Source organism: Mytilus galloprovincialis, chromosome 4 (genome assembly GCF_965363235.1).
Source record: "Mytilus galloprovincialis chromosome 4, xbMytGall1.hap1.1, whole genome shotgun sequence".
Classification (NCBI taxonomy): Eukaryota; Metazoa; Mollusca; class Bivalvia; order Mytilida; family Mytilidae; genus Mytilus; species Mytilus galloprovincialis.
Window position 1 is genome coordinate 16328555 of NC_134841.1, and position 24331 is coordinate 16352885.

The following is a 24331-nucleotide window of genomic DNA, read 5'->3' on the forward strand; positions in this document are numbered from 1 at the left end:
ACACTTAGTATTCTGTGCACGATTTTATCATTTCTCACGCAAACATATCGTATAATCGTCATCTCTCTCTCTCTCTCTCTCTCTCTCTCTCTCTCTCTCTCTCTCTCTCTCTCTTTTGATGTGAAATATGACAGCTCATTTATTGTCGTGTTTTGAAGCCGTAGTTTTCCGATTTTCCCCATATGGTAAACAATCAACAAAGAAGCATGGATATTGAGCACGTGTATATCATGTACAATCAGGGTTGCGTTTAATATCGTTGCGGCTACATAGTACTACGTATATTCTGACGTATATTTATGACTATTGAACGTGCAGCTAGGCTAGCTACACGTTCAAAAGTCATAAATCTATGATGTAGCCGCTACGATATTGAACGCAACTCAGATAATAGTTTGTTTCAGTGACAGATTCATGCGTATTGCGATCACCGAATTTTTACGAGAGGGTCGCGCTAAGGTTACATGAATACGGAAAATATGTCGGCGAATTGCTTTTTTGAAGCAAGCAATTAAACAAAAGTAAACTTCTTCTAAATGTGGACAAATTAAAGATTTTTCTTCAGAAAAAAATGTATATATGCACATAAGTTTAATAAGGAAAATTATCCATTTTGTTATAAAAAAAACAAAACATATGCATCGTATTTTTTTTAATTTGAGGTTTCATATGACTTTAACGTAATTTTGTTTACGGACATTGGACATGAAAAGTATTCATATAAGACTTACGAGTCATGTTTAAAAAGGCGATTATTTTGCAGAACACTTATAAACAATGAAATTAAGTTCAACTTTTTTTAAGAAAAGGTAAAAGTAAAATGTACGTGTTATAGCTTAAGCATTTATAACTGTTTCATCTCATTTGTCCTGAACGAGGAAATAACAGACAACCACAAGAGACACTATAAACATGTAATACACACAAAAAAATGACGTTTTTAGGATGGGTTACATGTTTTTACACAACAGATACATATGTAATACATTTGTTACACCAACAACTGAATGATACACGTAAATAAATATAACACAAAGAACACGTTCCTGTTATATGATCACACCTACTTATATAAATCATACAGTAGTTTGTAGCTAAAAAAAATCTTATGTGTTTGCAGTCTTCCCTTCTTTAGTGCAGTAGCCGGAGGTTGACATCTAACTGGTATACAAACTACCAAAAGCGTTATGGTTGACGCACTATAAATTTTTCATACTGCATAAAAGTCAAAATTTGTTTCATCGTTGATGGTTTACGCATCACCTGGCATTGTGATATAATTAATTGTTTACCTGTATATCTCTATATTTAGTATTCAATCTACCGACTATGTAAGATATATTGCAAATTTTGGATCAACGGGAGGAAATTATTTTTCTTGGCATATTGCTGTTTATGTCCAACTTTTAAAAAATAATGGTAAGTAATAACTAAATTACGCTTAGTAACTTTTCAGAAAGATTTGGTTCTATTTAACTCTTTTATATAGTGATTTTTTTCTAATTCATTTCATTCTACTAGTATAATCTATTTTGAAAGTATATGTGTTAGTTTTCCAGAGATACAATCTTGCGAGATTTTGTAAATATTACATTTGCCTCAAAATGAAAAATATAGATCTATACATTTGCTGAAAGAATAACAGACACTGATTTATGGAATTTGAAAATTCACCTTAATTGACAAAAGAATAGCAATTATTTGATTTTTTTTTAGTAAGACACATGCAGAAAGGTTCTTTTATACGGATACTAATGTGTTAAACTGAAAGGGAAACGCAATCTGATTACTGTGATAAGCGATATATACATCACTGGCGGATCTAGAAATTTTCATAAGTGGGGGCCCACTGACTGCGCTAAGAGGGGGCCCGCTCCAGTCACGCTTCAGTGATTCCCTATATAAGCAACCAATTTTTTTCCCAAAAAGGGGGGGCCCGGGCCCCCTGGGCCCCCCCTCTAAATCCGCCTCTGTACATTGACGGGATAATTAACTCTTTAATGGTGATATATTATTGACTAGGACATTGAGAGCGATACTCAAAAACTTTTAAAATATTTTACAGAAAATATCATATGATTGTACCTATGTAAATGCACATACTACTTTAAACTTTAATATGAAATTTACTTCAATACCCCACCCCCCTTTTCAAACACACACACACACACAAAAGATAAATAATAATAATAAAAAAATAACCCAGTTTCATATTATAACACATGAAACATAAGGTTTAAAAGTAAGCGTAAAACAAATTCCATGTATGCATATTGTCAATGTTGTGTTGCATACTGGCAGACGACAAGGTTGTCATGTGTGGGTTTACGTTTCAACTATATTTAATATTTCGTCTAGCATATGTTCTTTTTTTAGGCTTTTTAGTAATTATTACCGTGAATAGAAATGATCATATTCAGTAAATAGGTAGCCATAAACTATTATTTCAACTTTTCCAAAGGAAAAATTGTCAAAGTTGAAGAACTAAATTGATTTATGACATAAAGAGTTGATACCAAGTAGATTATTAACCGTGAACAATCAAATAAAAAAAAAAAACTAACAAAAACTTAAAGATATTTAAATTGTAAGGCAGGAATATGGACAAGTGGATAGACACAGCATTTGAAAGCATTGAGAGATGTGCACAGGTCGAGTAAACACGTGACATTTATTGTATTGCATTGTGATACAAAAAAAAGAGAATATAAATACCAGGAATAATACAAAAACAATTTTGTTTCATTTTAATGAATCTACAATTTGGTTTCGCACTGCAGTCTACTTTATCGTAAGAAGTCAATCTAGACTTGCATCTAGAACTTTACAGTAAGGGTCGGTTGAGAACAAAACTTTACGACAAAATAGATCATTCCAGTTCCAAAATGTGAACTTTCTATTGAAATGTATCAACATTCTAGCAGCTACGCATATGGAATATATGTATCCCAGTTGATACTATATAATAAAATTAACGGTACCAATTTTCTTGCACCAGATGCGCATTTCGACAATACATGTCTCTTCAGTGATGCTCGTTGCCAAAATATTTGAAATCGAAAGCCTATATAAAAGATGAAGAGCTATAATCCAAAAGGTCCAAAAAGTATAGCCAAATCCGTGAAAGGAATCAGAGCTTTGCATGAGGGAGATACATTCCTTAATTTATAATAATTTCTATCATTTTTTAACAGCAAATTTTAATAACACAAAAAAAATCCGTATTTTCATGCCAGTACCGAAGTAACTGACCCTACATTTCCTATCATGATTTCCTTGATAGAGGATTACTGCTAACAAGGAAGCTTTTTAGCCAAGCGTTCCAAATTTGAATCGTCCCATCGAAACGTTTACAGACGTCATCACGATTTCGACCGTTATGTCATATCTGTTTCACAGATGACGACGGATATTTTCCAATTGTCGTTACCACAATCATGTCATCTTTTTATCGAACGTGACCTACCGAATGTTTTATCACCGAGTTCGTACTTGCAATAGCAACACGACGGGTGCCTCATGTGAAGCACCTGTCAAACCCCAAATTTTCGGTGCGGTTGCTCTAGTCTTTAGTTTTTCTATTCTGTTTTGTAAACTGTTGATTTTCATTCGATCGGTTTAATTTTATTTATGAGATTTTCAGTTTTTTTTCGACTAATAAGTTTGAATGTCCCTTATGACCATTTCGCCTTTAGTTTACGATTTGTTGTTGTTTATTTGACGTTCAGTGGTTAATATATTTGATTCTTCAAAATTTATTTTTACATCTTCATGCTAAAATAATAATTGGTTAAAGTCAGATATATGTCATGTTCATTCATGTGTATATTTAGATATGTATTGGAGAAGACGTAACTAAGTTGAAAAACTTGTGTCTAATCTATTTGTCATTTTTGAACAATAAAATATGTTTAAACTAAATATGTTTGATTTATATTCAGGACGGGAAATAATTTTAAAATATAAATCAGGAATGAAATAATTTTTAAATACTATTTAAAATGGATAGGGAGAGATCGATGACACCTCTGGTGTAGTTTTACTTCCCCGAGGGTATCACCAGCCCAGTAGTCAACACTTCTGTGCTGACATGAATTATCATGGATATGGTAATATTCATAAATTAACTGTTTACCAAAATCATTTAAAATTTTTAAATACTAAGGCTTTTCTACCTCAGGACTAGATTACCTTAGCTGTATTTGGCAAACCTTTTAGGAATTTTGGACCTCAATGCTCTTCAACTTCGTACTTTATTTGGCTTTTTTAGATTCGAGCGTCACTGAAAAGTTTTTTGTAGACAAAACGCGCGTCTGGCGTAAATACAAAATTAAACCCTGGTGATTTTATTGGTAGCGTACAGAGGACCTAAACCCTCCCTTCATGAAGCCAGATTCTAAAAATTCAAATTTGGTTTTGACAGGGCTGAGTTTTTATACATCTCATACTGCCAAACGTTAGAACCTTTAATAGATTGGTATTGTGTATAATATTGTTACATTGAAAAAGATACCAGAGGGACAGTCAAACTCATAGATTAAAAATAAACTTAAAAAAGCCATGGCTAAAATGAAAAGACAAAAAGACAAATAATGGTACACATGACACAACATAGAATAAAGTATAAGCAACACGAACCCCACCAAAAACAGGGAGTGATCTCCTATGCTCTGGATGGGTAAGCAGATCATGCTCCACACGTGACACCCCTCGTGTTGCTCGTGTAATTACAAGTCTAATTCTGTGAAACGGTTATTCCGTAACGGTCAACCAACTCGTGATGGCGTCCTTAAAATTTACGAAGGGATGATTTCAACTCTGTGTTTATTAGCTTCCTTGTGAGCAGCAACCATCGATCAAGGAAATCATGATAGGAAATACAAGCACGAGAATATCGTATCAATTTGGAGATATATACTCAATGTGCAGGCGCTGCTGGAATGTTGATACTTAGAAATGGAAAGTTCACGATTGGGAAGCTGTAATCATCTCTTTTGTCGTAAAGTTTTGTTTTCAACCGACCCTCATTGTCCATTTCTAGATGTAAGTCAAGATATGAGGCCGACGTAACTGTATCTGTTGTATCCTTTATCTCTAGTTCGATGGAATAGATGCGTTCAACATAGTCACCAAATTTTGAATTATTTAGTGAGAAAACTGAAGTGTGTTTGGTGAAATCGTAGTATGTCATTAAAAGACCATGTTCAGCTCGTCTTTTCTTGATTAAATATCACACGCCATTCATAAGGTGCCCAAACAAATCCATTTTATCCACAATGAAAATATCAATATGAAGTTAGTGGTTAAGCATATCGAAGAGCATCCTATGACATTAAAACTATGAAAAAGGCCAAAAGAATGAGTAATCTCCTCTGATTTTAAATATCTTTTTCGTATTTTGGAATCCACAACATTTCGTTTATCGTATGTAAGAATTTCATCTTCGCTATGGAAGATGGCATGAATTTACGAACCTTGAACTTCATCGTCTTGACTATGGACGATGGTATGAATTTACGAACCTTGTGCATTTATATATATTAATGGTAAACGTTGTATGTATTGATAATGTATATATAATAACACGTTTCAAATATATGAGGCCAAATAATGGCCTAATATCAATCTCATCATGTTAAATGTTCATGCACTCGCGTATACATCAAATTCAGTGAATTGCTTATCAAATAACAGGCCATAAGAGATATAGCTTCTGTCCCAAGTCAGGTACCTCTGGTTTAATTAAGTTAGTTTTGTATGTTTTTATTTGCATTTTAGTTCATTTATGTTTCGGAGTTTAATGTAATGGCATTTTCCCTGAAGAAGTGCACATTTGTGTTAAGGGGACAGCTGAAGTCCATCTCCGGGTTCTGGATTTTCTTGCTGCGTTGAAGACCAATTGGTGGCCTTGGGCTGTTTTTCTGATCTTTCGTCGGGTTGTTGTCTCTTTGATAAAGGAAAAATAATGGGAGTAATATACCGCTGTTCAAAAGTCATAAATCGATTGAGCAAAAACAAATCCGGACACATTCCCCAGTTCCATTCTATATACAGAAAAGAAAAATCTGAATAAATCTAATCGTAGCACTTTCATGAAGCAATATATTAATCACCAAAACCTAAATCATACATCAAAATTCCCTGCCCCTAAAACAAAAACAAACTATCCAAAAAACTTACTTAAACACAAATAGATAAAAAATAAAAATAAACAAGTAATAGAAATCAGCATAGTTTATCTATCTCTAATAATCATTCATCCAAAATTGTATGCAAATGACTTGTTCGATAAAGAAAAACAATACTCCGAAATATAATAGGATGGTGATCAAGGCATCAATGACCAGTATGGTGTTAGCGAAGACATGAATATAGATCATTGTATACGAAGAATATAATTTCTAACTATACAAATCCTTGCTTAAATCAAAACTTATTTTTGTCTGCATATATATTTTGAAAAGGTTATTCAGGAAAACAAAATTTATTTCAGATACGGTTTTTTTTTATAAATTTTGTGTAAAAATTGTTGCATAAAGTAACAATTCAAATAAGTTGATGTGGTATGATTGCCAAGGATACAACCCTTCACAAAAAAAGAATGTGAACAACAAAGGTCAACGAACGACCTTCAATGGACAAAACTCATACCATTATGGTAAAATAAGCCATAAAAGATATGAATAAATGTCTTCTGTTTCAAAAGATTATCCTATTGTGTGAAAGTCTAAAGATATTAGTCACATAATAATAATAATAATAATAATAATAATAATAATAATAATAATAATAATAATAATAATAATCATGATTATTATCATATTACAATCTAACCATACAATAAAACCAGAGGAATATTAAGCATTCTTGAACATTAAGAAATTATAATCCTACTATGTCGTAGAATGATGTATACAAAACTTGACACATATTTATTATAAACTATATATATTTTAATGGCAAACACAATGTAAAAAGCCAAAAATATACAGAACTTAATATATGTATCAGACCAAGGTCAACACTTAAAATGTATATTTTTGACACATAATAATTAATGATTTAATATATAAACCAATGGATGTTACATCAATAATATAGCAATTCCACCGCGAATTATAAGTTATGTACATATTTCATCAATAATAGAATAAAAGACATTCCATTGTATATTATGTATATTGTAGATAATACATCAATAAAAGAATGATGGAAATTTCATTGTATATTACTGATATTGTACAGCTGAACTGTATATATTAAGTTATTACAAAGTTGACCCAAGATGAATTTGTCGGTCCCTTGTAGGTCCCTTTGTGTAATAAATTAGGCTCGGACGCAGGAAATTCATACTATTTTCATTCACAAATGCCAGATTTCTAAAAATCAAGATTTAAACGTTCACGATTATCAGTTAACACAGTGGAGTGCTTCGGACGCATGTAATTGATGGAGTGTTGTTTTTCATTAATAAGCACTGGGTCGATAACACTTCCGGTGGGCTGTAAGTTCCCGAGGGTGTCAGCAGTTCGGTAGTCAGTGCTTCGGAAGGATATACAAAAAAATACTACCTTCCTCAGGATGAATTGACTTTAGATAAATTTGACGTATCTTTTTATTTCTTTTTGGTAGCATAGTCTAACGTCTGTACGTATAAAGACACATCTCTTTCACATTTTAAGGTCTGAGTCTTATTGATGATTGAAAATCTAGAAAAGCTTATTGAGCAAATAAAATGGATTAAGTGTTACTTTCATTTCCGTCCCTTATAAAATGATGGAAATCCCACCTGTATCAAGTCAGGAATACGACAGTTGTTATCCATTTAGATGTTTGGTGTGTTTGAGCTTATGTTTTTGTCATTTGATTAGGGACTTTTCTTTTAGAATTTTCCTCGGAGTATTGTGAATTTGCTTTTTAGTCATGATTTTATAGAGCCGAGTTGTAAATATTACATTTATACAGGATATTTTGTTAGAAGTTTGATTGAACTAATAAAATATCCTGTAATTCCGCCTCCATACTGAGCAAACGGTAATGTGAATATTTCTTTCTGTGCCATGTTCATTTTGTGGTCACATTTGCGGTTTTAAAAATTCCCTACTGGTCGGATTCTTAAAGTGCCATGTGTTAATTGCATGATACAAACAATATATCTACGTTGTCAGAGACTTGAATTTATTTGTACTCGCTGCCAAACAGGATACTAGCTCTGTGAGCATCACTTTTCGTCCTGTTTCTAAAACTCGTACACAGAAATTTTATAAATTCCAACATTGTACATATGTTGTTTTTATATCATAAAAGAATAAAATGATAGCATTTAAGTGTTATTTTCATTACCGAACACTGTTGATATATACACCCCTGATGGTTGACTGTTAGTTCCCAAAGGGAATCATCAATCTAGTAGTCATAGATTCGGTACTGACATGATTAATAACATACTATTATGAAATTCCCGTTGATAAATTATGAAATTATTAAGAAGGTAATGTTCCAACTTCCTCAGACAAAGTCAACCTTATATGAATTTGGCTTCTTTTTTTATGTCCCGTTTGGTTATATAGCTCGATCATACTTACGTTTTACGTATTTACACGACCCCGTTCAACGTTCAAATGATTAGTTATAACCTTCATGTTATAGTCAATTGTGGAAATTGCACTAATCGTTCGTAGTGTATATACTGTTATTTTCATTTATATCAATGATAGAATGGTGAAAATTCCATGAAATTGTATTTCTGACAGTAGAGAGATAACTCTGATGCTTTTAATTATAATAAATATACGACTTTTTGAAAATTAATATAATGGGAAATTTGCATTTCCTCTTAGACCTAAATCTAAAGTAAAATATACTTCTTATTACCCATAAACCATTTGTTGCCATTCATTGCAGGCCTAGGTCATCTGTTGTGAACATATAAAAATATTTTATTCCGCAATCTGACGATTGGAAACAAAAAAAGGAATAGGTCAACTGCCAGCGCGTTTTTTCATACTCAGCAAATTTTAATGTAGTCATTATTCAAAATATTTTTCTTTTTGATGAATCGACTGCGGCTTTAAAGAGTGAATATGGAACAGTTTATCATCTTTATGACATAATTTCTGGTTTTGTCATGTTTTTGGCTTTCTGTATAAAACACTTGATGCGATTGCCACGTGGTTATGGGATAATTGTCATTGTGCATGCAAGCCAGTGACATAAAACAATCATACATAACACGTCTGAGAGCATATCATAACTAAACGACCCAAATAGAAATTCTAAATTATCTTAAAAAGTATTTACACAAAATACGAATTCGAAGGAAAATTTGAAAAGAGGGAAGTCTATAAAAACTAACAACATTAAATGTTACCAAAAAATACCACAAAACACTGGTTGCTAGGCGAATAATACCACAAAACACTGGTTGATTTTGCCATTTGATTAGGGACTTTCCGTTTTGAATTTCCCTTGGAGTTCAGTATTTTTGTGCTTTTGCTTTTTGATTCATGTGAATTGGGAGATTCTAACCCGGTCGCTGGTCCTGGTTTATGTTTGCAGTCTATGCGATTCAAACGGTTTTCGTCTGTTGAGACATGGATTTATTGTGATGCAACTTATTTTGTCTTACTTTATACCTAGGTTATCCACTAATTCTTCGAAATAACTTCGAAGTAAAATTCAACAAAATTTGCGCAGATCCTTCAACAAACAAAGTCGTGCTCCTGCTATTGTAAATTTTAGTATTTGGGATTCGGGAGTGGGGACTGAGTTTTCTCATACCAATACAAGGACGGAGCCATTTAAGCTTAAATCTAACAAAAAGTAATGAAATGTGGGATGTTTTTTTTATTAAATTAATTTTGTAATCAATAATTAAAACAAAACAATATGTTATTGTGCTACACTCACTGTCCTACAAATACCTTTATTTTGGAATTGTAGTAGGTCACGTTTTTCTCCGACTGTTGATGACGTCATCATATTGAATGTGTACTGATTGATATTTCAGTCTAGATACGTGATTTGTTTTATTAGTTGATATTTGTTTTGGTAACTGTGAGTAATGGCAGATCTGCAATTTGTGTCTTTTGTGTTTTTGTAGGTTCTTTATGTGTTTTGAATGCCAGTCTGATGAGTTAAGACCTTTTCAACCGATTTCTATAGACTTGTTCTTTGGTTGTGCTGTTACACTGTTGTCCCAGCTTATGAGGAGGGTTGGTCTCCATCAGACATTTTAAATATCGCTTCTGTTATTCAGTGGTCGTCGTTTGTTGCTGTATATCATAATTGATTTTTGTTTACGTTTTGCATATTAGTTGTTAGTTTTTTTGTCTGCAATTATTTTACAATAGTGGTTAAAGTGCCTGTTTGTGCTTACTGTGTGATATGGGCTTGTGCGTTGTGTGACCTCTAGTTGTTACTTCTACATCTTTTGGTCTCTGATGGACAGTCGTATCATTGTTCGTTACACCAAATTATCTCATTTTTATATGACTGAGAAAAGCACGACATAGTTTTAAGTCAATATTTTTAAGTACCGACGTAATATTGGACCGTTCAGAACTGTATAACAATACTTATCTGACTATGTTAGAACCCCCAGTTTTGGTGGGGGTTGTGTTGCTTAGTCTTTAATTTTAAATGTTGTGTCTTGTGTAATTTTATTTGTCTGTTTATCTTTTTATCTTTAAGCCTTGGCGTTGTCAGTTTATTTTCGATCTATGAGTTTGACTGTCCCTCTGGTATCTTTTGTCCCTCTTTTACAATTGATTAAAAACAAAAGTACAGTTTGTTTTATCCGCAACTCCTTGCAAACCACTCAATATAATCTTATCAAACTGTTACACAGATTTGTTATGATAGTCAAAGAGACAGATATCCACCAACGTTCAAATGACGTGGAATGAGGCACTTTGTCTTTCTGTTTCTTAATCATTTGGAGATTGCAGGGGAAACCAACTTCTTATGACGACACGCATTTGGATTTTTCATCTGCCCTCCGTTCAAATTTCTCAAGATGCATTACTTTGTAAACTGTTCAACACAAACGAGACATTTTTTTTAAAGATTGAAACTATCATTTGCACTGAATGAATGTAATTCATACAATGTAACAAGCTTGTAACTGCCACAATGAATTAGTTTTACGTGTGAACTGAAAATCAAACATTATCAACAGATTAATAAATCTTATGAAATAATTTTCATAGGATTTATTAATTTAAAATGAAAAAAAAAAAACCGAGGGGAAATTATGGCAATTAGTTTTAATTACTTCTTATGATATGTACAAACAGTAAGTAAACATAATTGCGGTCTCATTATGCAACATCCGCAGGTATAATTCAATGTCATGTGGTACATAAAAACATACTAATAATTGAATTATTGATATGATTTTTAATCAACTTTCTTGTCACGATAGAAAAACGCAAAATTTATAAAAGAAATAATGAATAATGCAATAAATATTGTGTAATATTAATGAATGAATTACATTAGAACGGATGTTTCATGACCAGAAAAATAAAAATTGTCAAGATGTACTTATGTTTTATATATTGCCATAGCAAAAATCATTTATAATCTGCTGCTTGGTCTTTTTTGGTGTTTAGCTGATTTTATTTTGTAATAAAAAAAACAACATTAGGACAAGCTTTTCTTTATGAGATTTTTTTCTTTAAAAGTTCATTTACTTTGTATTATATGCCCTGTGATGCCGAAATTTACCATACCTAAATTCGATAGACCTTAGAAGATTAACGCCTCTAACTCGATTCTGATTGGGTATTTGTTTCTTTTCAAATTTTTGTTTAGGCCTACCAATTTTCTCAGATCCTTGTTTGTTTTATTATTTTTTTTCTGAATATTTGCATGTAGTGACATCTACTAGTATTAAAAAAAATGTGTAGAAAAAAAAACAAGAGTGCAACGATTTAAATAACCTACACATAAAAATAGATTTGTGTTCTGCATAGCATGTTAGTAAAACGCATTATCAGATGAAAATAATAATTGATAAATTTAGCACGTCTCCCTTGATTCACCTTCACAAGGAACGAAAGAACATAAACATTTAAAATCCAGGGATGTATAAACCCGCAGACACGTTGGGAGTTATAGTTCTCTAATTTTTGTGCTATTTTCACATTTCCTGACCGGTGTGAGAAAAATATTTCTCCTTACTAGTGAAAAATCTGTACTCGGCAAATGATTAGTCGAAATTTAATTATGACGTCTAAATGTTTTGTTTTCTTCTGAATTTTCCTATTGTGACGCCATGAAAAAAGGCGGCAATGCTTGATGACGTCGCAGGCTTTATAAATATTTTGATATGAGCGTCACTGATGAGTCTTATGTAGACGAAACGCGCGTCTGGCGTACTAAATTATAATCCTGGTACCTTTGATAACTATAAAGAACACAAGTTTCTTAAAATCTTTGAAAAAGAAGGATCAAAAACATTAGAGAAACAGATTCCGACACTATTACTCGTGTATTACGATATTTCTCGACTCTCGACAGTTAAACTTTAGTTATTTAAAGAGCTCGGCATGCCTCGGGCTTTAAATAATAAAATCTAACTGTCTTATTTTCGATCTATGAGTTTGACTGTCCCTCTGGTATCTTTTGTCCCTCTTTTACAATTGATTAAAAACAAAAGTACAGTTTGTTTTATCCGCAACTCCTTGCAAACCACTCAATATAATCTTATCAAACTGTTACACAGATTTGTTATGATAGTCAAAGAGACAGATATCCACCAACGTTCAAATGACGTGGAATGAGGCACTTTGTCTTTCTGTTTCTTAATCATTTGGAGATTGCAGGGGAAACCAACTTCTTATGACGACACGCATTTGGATTTTTCATCTGCCCTCCGTTCAAATTTCTCAAGATGCATTACTTTGTAAACTGTTCAACACAAACGAGACATTTTTTTTAAAGATTGAAACTATCATTTGCACTGAATGAATGTAATTCATACAATGTAACAAGCTTGTAACTGCCACAATGAATTAGTTTTACGTGTGAACTGAAAATCAAACATTATCAACAGATTAATAAATCTTATGAAATAATTTTCATAGGATTTATTAATTTAAAATGAAAAAAAAAAAACCGAGGGGAAATTATGGCAATTAGTTTTAATTACTTCTTATGATATGTACAAACAGTAAGTAAACATAATTGCGGTCTCATTATGCAACATCCGCAGGTATAATTCAATGTCATGTGGTACATAAAAACATACTAATAATTGAATTATTGATATGATTTTTAATCAACTTTCTTGTCACGATAGAAAAACGCAAAATTTATAAAAGAAATAATGAATAATGCAATAAATATTGTGTAATATTAATGAATGAATTACATTAGAACGGATGTTTCATGACCAGAAAAATAAAAATTGTCAAGATGTACTTATGTTTTATATATTGCCATAGCAAAAATCATTTATAATCTGCTGCTTGGTCTTTTTTGGTGTTTAGCTGATTTTATTTTGTAATAAAAAAAACAACATTAGGACAAGCTTTTCTTTATGAGATTTTTTTCTTTAAAAGTTCATTTACTTTGTATTATATGCCCTGTGATGCCGAAATTTACCATACCTAAATTCGATAGACCTTAGAAGATTAACGCCTCTAACTCGATTCTGATTGGGTATTTGTTTCTTTTCAAATTTTTGTTTAGGCCTACCAATTTTCTCAGATCCTTGTTTGTTTTATTATTTTTTTTCTGAATATTTGCATGTAGTGACATCTACTAGTATTAAAAAAAATGTGTAGAAAAAAAAACAAGAGTGCAACGATTTAAATAACCTACACATAAAAATAGATTTGTGTTCTGCATAGCATGTTAGTAAAACGCATTATCAGATGAAAATAATAATTGATAAATTTAGCACGTCTCCCTTGATTCACCTTCACAAGGAACGAAAGAACATAAACATTTAAAATCCAGGGATGTATAAACCCGCAGACACGTTGGGAGTTATAGTTCTCTAATTTTTGTGCTATTTTCACATTTCCTGACCGGTGTGAGAAAAATATTTCTCCTTACTAGTGAAAAATCTGTACTCGGCAAATGATTAGTCGAAATTTAATTATGACGTCTAAATGTTTTGTTTTCTTCTGAATTTTCCTATTGTGACGCCATGAAAAAAGGCGGCAATGCTTGATGACGTCGCAGGCTTTATAAATATTTTGATATGAGCGTCACTGATGAGTCTTATGTAGACGAAACGCGCGTCTGGCGTACTAAATTATAATCCTGGTACCTTTGATAACTATAAAGAACACAAGTTTCTTAAAATCTTTGAAAAAGAAGGATCAAAAACATTAGAGAAACAGATTCCGACACTATTACTCGTGTATTACGATATTTCTCGACTCTCGACAGTTAAACTTTAGTTATTTAAAGAGCTCGGCATGCCTCGGGCTTTAAATAATAAAATCTAACTGTCTCGAGTGGAGAATTATCGTAATACACTTGTTGCAGTGTAGGAACCTATAAGACCAAAAACAGACATAAAAGAAATAACCAAATTATCAGGTCAGTTTTCAGTGAGATGGAACATACAGCGTATTCAATAAACTCATCAAAGATAACAGGATTGACATTTTATCTTGCGACAGACAAGTTTGTCGTTTACAAAAGACTCAACATCGACGCTTGAATCCAATGTTAAAACGAAATAAAAAATTGTTATGAAATTTACAGTTTACAAAACAGGTAAAAATACAAATTCATATAATATTGACATTATTCAAATTACATTTACCTCAAAATCTTAAGTTTTGGAAACAGCTATTTTTTAATTATCAATGATAATTCATGTCAACACATAAGTGCTCCATGACTACTGGGCTGGTGCTACCGTCGGGAAATAAAAACTATGCATGTTGCGATAGAGTTCCTGAGTTCCTTTTTTATGTTGCAATATATTTATTATGTATTATTTACCACACCAAAGTCAAATTATTATTCAAAATAAAACTTATAATAAAAAAGATTTAAAAACCGTGATTTAGAGCGGAAACTTTTACTTTATCATGAAGTTTAATATGCTTTCAAAACGATACATTATAATATATAACAGGTATGACCACGGAAATCAATCATCATTCTCTCTGATTATTTTAATTTTAAACCTCATAAATGTCAATATCATATCATGTTCATGGCCAATGAGAACCATTGCAATCTGTTTGAAATCTCATTTATAGCTTAACCACATATCAGAAGCATTGTTTTATTATTTAATTTATTTGATTAATAAATTTAAATCTATATGGAATAAAATAAACTCCGTTTCAATGGACGTAAGTATAAATTTTCAGTAAAAAAAATTAAACAGTTTTCATGCTTCAATGTTAACTTTTAGAAAAGGACATAAATTGTATCTATAAAAGTAAAAGTACCAATTGTCATCATACTGAATGATAAAATGTTACATGCTAGTTCATATCAAAGTGCAACAAAAAATTAAAAAAAACGAAGAAGGTTAATGCAATTTTATGTTTGAAATCTTATGCATAGCTTTGTTTTGTTCAATTTATTTGATAAGAATAGAACATGTGCCTGTAAAACAAAATTCCATTGATTAGAATACCAAGGACTTTTTTTTTAACTAGCTGCCATTTTATTACTTGGTAATGTGATAACTAAAAATGATGTCGTTGTTGTTCTGTTTAGGAACTTTAAAAGTTAAGTTAATCATTGTTAAGGTTTAAACATGCTCTGAGACACAACAGTTGAGCATACCTGACGCAGTTTATATGTACGTACGGTAACCATGTTTATCTAAAATATTAGATTTTTTGTCACATGTTGTGGATGTAATACATTTATTAAGGTATGTTAATTAACAATCTAATTAAACTTTGAATTCTTTACATACATTTATAAAAGGTTACATTAACAATTACAAAGAAAAGTAATAATATCAACGACAGAAAAAATACTATTATGAAGATGCGGATGAGGTTGCAGAATAGAACACAATGGAGTGCTTCCATATATAAAATGAAGAATAATTTAAAAAAATAACAGATAGAGAAAATAGACTAAAATAATGATATATAAAGATAAAATTTAAAACGCCCAAATATAGAAATTGAGATATGATATTTTTTTATCAAAGTATTTGACATTAAGGCTTCACAGAGGCCAATTTAGAGTTTGATGTATGGACGAATGTATCTACAAATATATCTATATATATATATATATATATATATACATATAGATTAAAGTTATAGGATAAACATCATTTTCTAATTAATCTATCTACATCCTAACTTTTTATTGACATGAGTTTTCTTGCCTTGTATGTTTCTGTCAGTCCTGTTTTCAATATCAACAAATTATTGCCTGTAATTCAGCATAAAATATTAAGCAAAATTAAGTTAACAACCACGAGAAAAGAAACGAAGAGATTGTTTCGTAAGTTTACATGTTCTCCAAAGGAGATGTTAGTCACCAAAGGGATATTTAATTCATAAATCGGTCTTGACATGGCATAACAAAAAACGACGAAAAGACAAACAACAGTACAGAAAACCAATTTGAAAATGATTGAGCAACTTGAACCCCTACCAAAACCCGGGGGTGATTTCAAGTGCTCCGAAAAATTCAAAATTATCTTTCATGCTGATAAGTCCAATCTTGACATGCAAAATCTGCGTTAACCCCAAGGTGAACAAAAGTTGCTGGTAGCAATCAAAATTGACAAGAATAAGGATATGTTTTATTTATTTATTTCAGTTCTGATATATTGTTTATACTTGATCATAATATCTGTCATTATATCAATTACAAAATATCTTGTTTATTTGATCTCTAGACAAAAATGTATATATAATTAAACGTCCAAAATTCCCCAAATAAAAATATTTTCGGAACGGAAATAAAATATTTAGATTCAATTATCCTGACATGTGTATCAATAATTAAGTATGAAATGTGGTATGAGTGCCAATGAGACAACTTTCCATCCAAATCACAATTTGTAAAAGTAAACAATTATAGGTCAAAGAACGGCCTTCAACACGGAGCCTTAACTCACACTGAACAGCAAGCTATTCATATAAAGGGCTCTACTCTACAAATTACTACCTTCAAACATGAGAATCGTTTTAATCTTTTTTAAAAGACTAGTAACGAGAAACAATTATGACAAACGGCAACCACTAAACATCAGGTTCCTGACATAGGACAGGTGCATTCAACGTTTTAATAGGCGCCAACCTACACCCAACCTGAAACAATAGTGTAACATCACAACATAGAAATACACACTATAAAAAAGTTGCTTAACTCAATCAAAAGGCATATAAGCCAAAAACAATTGAACATACACCGAACGAATGCATTTGATCTATGACATAATGTAAATACAAATTAGTAAACAAGGAGGTTAGATGGAACAGAATATCAGAAAGACAAGTTGTGACCAATAACCAAGTTCAAAATAATGTACACAGGTGAATAAAACAATACAATTTGTTTTTAATAATTATTTTTTTGTTTTTTTCCAGGTTGTTCTGTCTTATTGGCTAACATTCCTGAGTTCGTTTCTCATCTTTTTGGCTCAAGGTAAGCTTAATAGAGTTATACTTATTGACACCGAGTCGATCATTGATCTACAGACAGTTTCTTGCCACTGAAGTTAACATTTTATTTGATGGGTCTTACATAGATAAAAAGTACATAAACACTATTCTTGATCCAATATAATAATTTTTTTTGCAAAGTCAGCAAAGGATTTATCCTAAACGAAAGTATGAGTATTGCATCTTATACATTAAAACAACTTTATTAACTGTAAAAAAAAATGACTATAGCATACGTGTAAATTTACAGACAGACAGCTACACCGCCTTTTAAAATGACTTACTCATCTCATTATGTTTTGGTTAATAAATGAGCTATGACTAACGTATACTAATTACTGCAAAATATTTATTAAATAGAAGGGAAATGATAAATCGAAACTTCGGTTCAATTATGTACTTGATTAAAAAGTAATAAGTTCATAGGTTGCTTTGTCTGTGGTTATTGGGACCTTAAACAGGCAACACTACGCGTCATTTCTAAACTAAATGATAAAAACATACCAAATTAATTCTCCACAATATTTAAAACACTTTTTGTAGTCGGCTCTTCTGAATTATCATTTACTATTATTGGTTTGGACATACATATGAATAAACTGTATCCACAAAAAATGATTTTCTACCCCAAGAATAGATTATATTAGCTGTATTATGTGGCCGTTTTAATTTTAAGTTTCTCTGTGGGTTTGTTTAGAAAAAAAATGTTTTATTTGGTTAAATAAAGACAATATTAGTATACCGCTGTTCAAAATTCATAAATCGATAGAGAAAAAACAAATCTGAGTTACAAACTAAAACTTAGGGAAACGTAAAAAAATATAAGAGAACTACGACACATCAGAGACACAACACCGAAATTATACACACACAGAGACGAACAATGGCAATTTTCTTGGTACAGGTACAGGGCATTTTATGAAAAAAAAATGGTGGGTTGAACCTGGTTGTGTGGCATGCCAAACCTCCCGCGTTGATGGCAGTGTTAATTATAACATTAAAATGACAACATATACGAAAGGGTTACAATAAATAAACAGATAAATTGGAGAAAATATAGGACAGAGAAACAAGCGAATAATGTTTAAATGTTTTCTACCATTATGTATGTTTTCCACAGTGAATTCGAGTACTCGAAATTCTGTCAGTGACAAATAATTAATCGCTTTGACTAAATATCGGTCAGTGAACAATAGTGAAAAATAAAATAACAAAAATACAGAACTCCAAGGAAAATTCAAAACGAAAATCTCTAATCAAATGGCAAAACCAAAAACTCAAACACATCAAACGAATGGAAAACACTGTTTTAATCCCGACTTTATACAGTTTTTTTTTATGTGAACAAGTCTTGATGTGATGCACAGACATATATCATTCTTTATACTGCAATCAGCTATTTTACTATACAGATAAAGCTATACGTATAAACGTTAGCTTTATACGTCAATGACCTCAACTCACCTATAAGCCCCGCCTACTTGCAACGTCACGTCACAACCATGACAACGTGTAGTAGACAATGGTCAAACTTTTATGAATTTAAACCTGTTATGTCTTCAAATTGGTAATTTATATACCATGTTTATCAAATGTTATTAATTAAATTCATTTTCCCTTTCTAATTCCTTAAATTGTCAATACTTACCGCCTAGACTACGCTCATAGGGAAATACCCCAAAATGGCACCCCAAGGGGGAAATTCCTAACACTTTTTTTTAATAATATTTGTTTCATATTTATATTATTTTTTTTATTTTTTTATCGATTTCAGTATAAAAATAATATACGTATAGTGTCTTGAAGTATGAAATTTATTTTTATTCGGCACGAAACGGGAAAATGATCGGTAGAACCTCGCATTTTCCCGTTTCTAAGCCTCATACAAATAAATTTCATATTTCAAGACACTATACGTATATTGTCTAAATATAGACAATGACCAAGTGGGGCTATATTTTTTACAATTCACTTCAGACTATTTACAGAAATAAAATATAAAGTTTTGCCTCTATAGTATATTGTGAATTCCAGTTTTTGCTATTCACACTTTAATGATTTTAAAGCCCCCGTTCAGAAAAGCAAGTTAGTTTACCTTAGCGTACTTTTATTCATGGGCAATATAACAAATAAGTTAACAATATGTTTTGACGATGATCGTTTGTATTTGCCTACCCTTCCGTAAAGTAACATCTGTCCTTCATTTCGGTCAATCCACTCTATTAAATATGATCTATTGTCTAGTAAAGCTGCTAACAAGTGTCTACTAACAATCTATCATATTTGTTGTTATATGATATTATGTCATTTTACATCAAATAGTTCTAAAATTATCCGTTTATAAATTTTGAAATTATTAAGAAACTAAGGTTTCAACTTCCTCAAGCAAAGTTGACCATAGATGATTTTGTCTATGTATTATATGTATTTTTCGTCATATAGCTCTTCAACGGGTTCGGTACTTATACATCTTCGGATTTCAAATGTTTGGCTTAGAGCGTTCCTGATTTAGGTAAATCCAGAAAAGCGCTTCGGACGCATGAAATTATCAAACGTTTTGTTTTCCTTTTTTTTACATCAAAAAGTTATCAAAGGCATTAGGCTGATAATTTGTTACGGTTGATTCGCGTTTCGTCTACATAAGACCCATCTGTGACGCTCAGATCAAAATAGCTTGAAAGCCAAACAAGAATAAAGTCAAAAAGCAGTGAGGACCCAAACTTCAAAAAAGTTGTGCCAAATACGGCCTAGGTAATATGTCTTAAGTAAGAAAAACTACTACCAATTTTCTGATAAAACAATTGTTCTCGATGCCTTAAATGAAATATATCCATGCAACAGTCTGCTGTTCTGTTTTGACATGAATTATTGAAGGATATTATCAATAACATATTCATAAAATCTCGTTTTGTTAGAAATACGTAGAATTGTCTACTCCATAAATAGGCATAACCCTTACTGTATTCGGCAAATCTTTCGGAATGTTTTACTCTCAATGCTCTTCATCTTCTTACTTTATTTGGACTTTTAACTTTTGTGAATAGAGCGTCAATGTCAATGATTAGTCTAATCATTGCTATTATAAAGGAAACGCGCGTCTGTTGTATAAATTATAAGCCTGGTATCTTTGATGAAGTGTTCTCATACATAGTCTGTGATCTGTCATATTGTTATGAAATCATCAAGACATAGATGTTAGACACATAGAAACAAATGGACTTGTTAACATTGAAATATTTATTATTCTTTTCTTTTTTTAAATATGTTTTTGTTAAAACTTCATGTTGTCTTGTGTATTTTATAGGTTCTGAAGCAAGTAGATGGATTTCAAGAAACATAAATGATTATAGACATCCACCATTTCGCCAGCCACCACCTCTTGACGTCCATCTGGATTATGGACCCGATTACGGTCAAACCTATCGCCAGGATCCATCTTTCGCCCCTAGATACAATATGATTCCAACGACGCCTCCTTCGTTTTATGAGTTTTTCGATCCTATTTCTGGTGTACATAAAAAGATTATAAATCATTTCGACCATCAGAGACCAACTTATCGACCATATCCACAGGAGTATACCAGGACTTTAAGATTAAGGGATGCCTCTCCTTTTCCGTCGACATATGAAAAAAAGCAGTTCCAAAATACATACAACGCGCCACATGAAAATTCATATGCAAATGATAAACAATTTTATTCAGACTTTGCTACGAGAAGACAAAAAAGTTTTATGAACAATGCCCAATTTTCGGGGCAATTAAAGGGAAACGGAATTAATGACGACTTTGTACTCTATCTGATGGGTGATTGGAAAGGCTACAGAGGATAGACCTTAACTTAATACCATTACAAAATCTTCAAGAAATTCCAGAACTACTACAATTAGTGTGTTTACAACAAAAAGGGGGGGGGGGATAAGAGGATAGAAATACAAAATAAAAATAGTTGAACCTTATTTTGAGCAAACTACTATAAACACATATTAATGTACCCTTATTTGCCACCTGAATTTCGAACTGTTTCTAATATACCAAAGCTGCCAATTCCCCTTGTAGTTTTAAAACACGAACAAGATATTATTAGAAACTTTGTTCGTGTTTCAGTGGGATTCTATATGTCACTGACTGGCTACTAGGTGGAGTAGTCCAAATGTCTAATAATGAGTTGTGAACAGTCTTAAAATATTGGTAAACAATTCCTTTAAAAAAACTGTAATAAAAGTCCAAAATCAGGGTCATGAATATTAATTCAATCACTTTCGTGTTTATTCTATTTTTATTATGTAATTAAAATATTATAAACAAGAGTGAATACGAAGATTGCATAGGAATGCAAATGTGCTTCATATTTGATTGTCTTTTTGTTTTGTGGACAGATCTAGCCCAAAATATATTAGAATAAGATACAATGTCTACTGTTATTACGTTTGACAAATATAAATGCTCTTGTTGAATGGAAGTTTTGCTTTTCAAGCCTTTCGAATCGAGTGTATATTAATCAAATATCGACCAGTATCATTACGATTCCTTTTGCTCGAAATGTGTGTCTGTATATAACTGGACTTAGCTAAACATAGATATACTACAATCTTTATATTTATTTTAGAAACTAGCGACATATACGAATAAAATCTAAAAAAAAACAATGTCTTTTCTCTACCACTGAGTTTATGACTCTGCTGGCTGTCTGCTTATCCAACGAGTTATCATAGGTCTAAACTAACAAGAATGAACAAGTTAAGCATTAACAATTTGATGAGTCTGTATTCGTTTTTCCCTTTAAACTTAAAAAAATGCCTATGTCGAAGGTTAGGCTTATGCAGATACTAGTATGTACATATTGCAGACCAATTAGTACCATGTATTTGGAACGTTTAAGTACACATGCTATGTTCGATTCTTGCCTTGGTAATATTCATCGATGAATTTACTTTCCATAAATCAGTTCTATCTTACACATTCAAAAATGAACATGACAGAGAATTGTCCATGGAATTATAGTCACGAGATTATTGTGTCAAAATCAACGAGTAACTGATAAAAAATTGTCCTTGATAAATTTGAATAAACTTATAAAAATGAACTTATATTAGCATCAATGAACATTTTTATAGGTCTGTCAACATTCGACACGGTACAGCATGTGCATTCAGTTGAAAATATCACAATAAGGATCTAATTGGTTAATTTTAAAGATGAATATAAGCAACAGTAGTATAAAACCGCTGTTAAAAAGTCATAAATCGATTGATAGAAAACAAATCCGGGTTACAAACTAAAACCGAGGGAAACACATCAACTATATGAGGAAAACAACAAAACAACAGAAACACTGAAGTGCAACAAAAGACAAACGAAAATGCAGCACACATAGAAAGGAACTATAAGATAACAACTGCAATATACCTGACATGGTACAGGACATATTAAGAAAAGATGGTGGGTTAAACCTTGCAGATTACACCATAATGTTGGTGTATGAAAGTAACACATACATCTTTCACGATTCTAGATACAGACACTTGATGATAACCGTTATATCTGATTAGTGTCGATTATAGTTGTTGTTATAAATTATCCAACCGGAGAAGATTTATTGAAAAAATATATATATGGCCTACGGTTGTATCATAAATGTCAGCTTAAAAATTACGGAGATATGGCATAATTGCCATTGAGAAACTATCCAACAAGTACTTAATGATAAGGATGTTTACAATACCAGGTCACCGAACGTCCTTCAACAATGAACACAACTCATATTTTATAATCACTGATGTGAAAGAATAACGCTGGAACAAAAAGTAAAATACTACGCAGTCACTAGAAGCCCAACCAGTAGTTTATCCTTGTTTTTGTTGTTAAAACTATATTTGTCGTGTTGCTCAATCTATTATTGTAGTACATACTTCCAACAGAGATCAACGCGATGTTAACAATATTGAATAAAACACATACCGTAGAGTTAGCTATAAAAAAACGCCAGGATGCTACAGTTGAAAAACAATTCAAAACAGAAAACCAATGGCTAAAGGTCAAATGCTAAAATTAATTATCTTCAAAACAAATACGACTGATAGCAACACACGAGAACCACTCATTAAAGGTTTCTGAATTGGGACAGGCAAGTAAAGAATGTGGATAGATTAACATGCATGCTATGTAATTGTGTCGAATGGACTATATTTCAATGGACGTGGTTTCTTTATATATTTCTATAATTTCCTCTTGTTTGTTTAAGGTATATTTTTCAAAACTATAATAAAATTTCAATGAGCATGATTTATAGAATTTTATAACCATCCAAATGGTATCTCAATTCAAGAAAGAACTAATGGTGCATACACTAGTTTTCACAACTTTCATGAAGGTGAAGAGATGGACATTGGAATTGTTTAACTGTAACTACCTACTCTTGTGGCAATAACTGACGGTCTACCAAATAGACTGTGAAAAATGAATATATAATTAATTTCACTATGGTATTTACACACTATTGACACTACTTGTATAATAAAAAATGTCCTTGCAATATTTTCTTGGTGGGCTATTTATCATAAAATATAAAGATTTTCGCTGTCATTAAAATTTTACGAAAGGACTAACGTAGGTGTTATGTCATTCCAATTTTGACATATGAACATACTTGACCTATATTATATTGCATATACTTACACTGTTATGTATTACTCTTGATGAATAGAAGTAA

At 31.7% G+C, this 24331-nt stretch overlaps 1 long non-coding RNA gene across 1 annotated transcript; it reads left to right on the plus strand.

The window, feature by feature from the left end:
* Positions 1–1118: 1118 nt before the first annotated feature.
* LOC143071484 (uncharacterized) lies at positions 1119–21099 on the plus strand. The gene is made up of 3 exons (XR_012976909.1): positions 1119–1419; positions 17547–17604; positions 20926–21099. It is a non-coding gene; the product is annotated as an uncharacterized LOC143071484 (long non-coding RNA).
* Positions 21100–24331: the final 3232 nt, after the last annotated feature.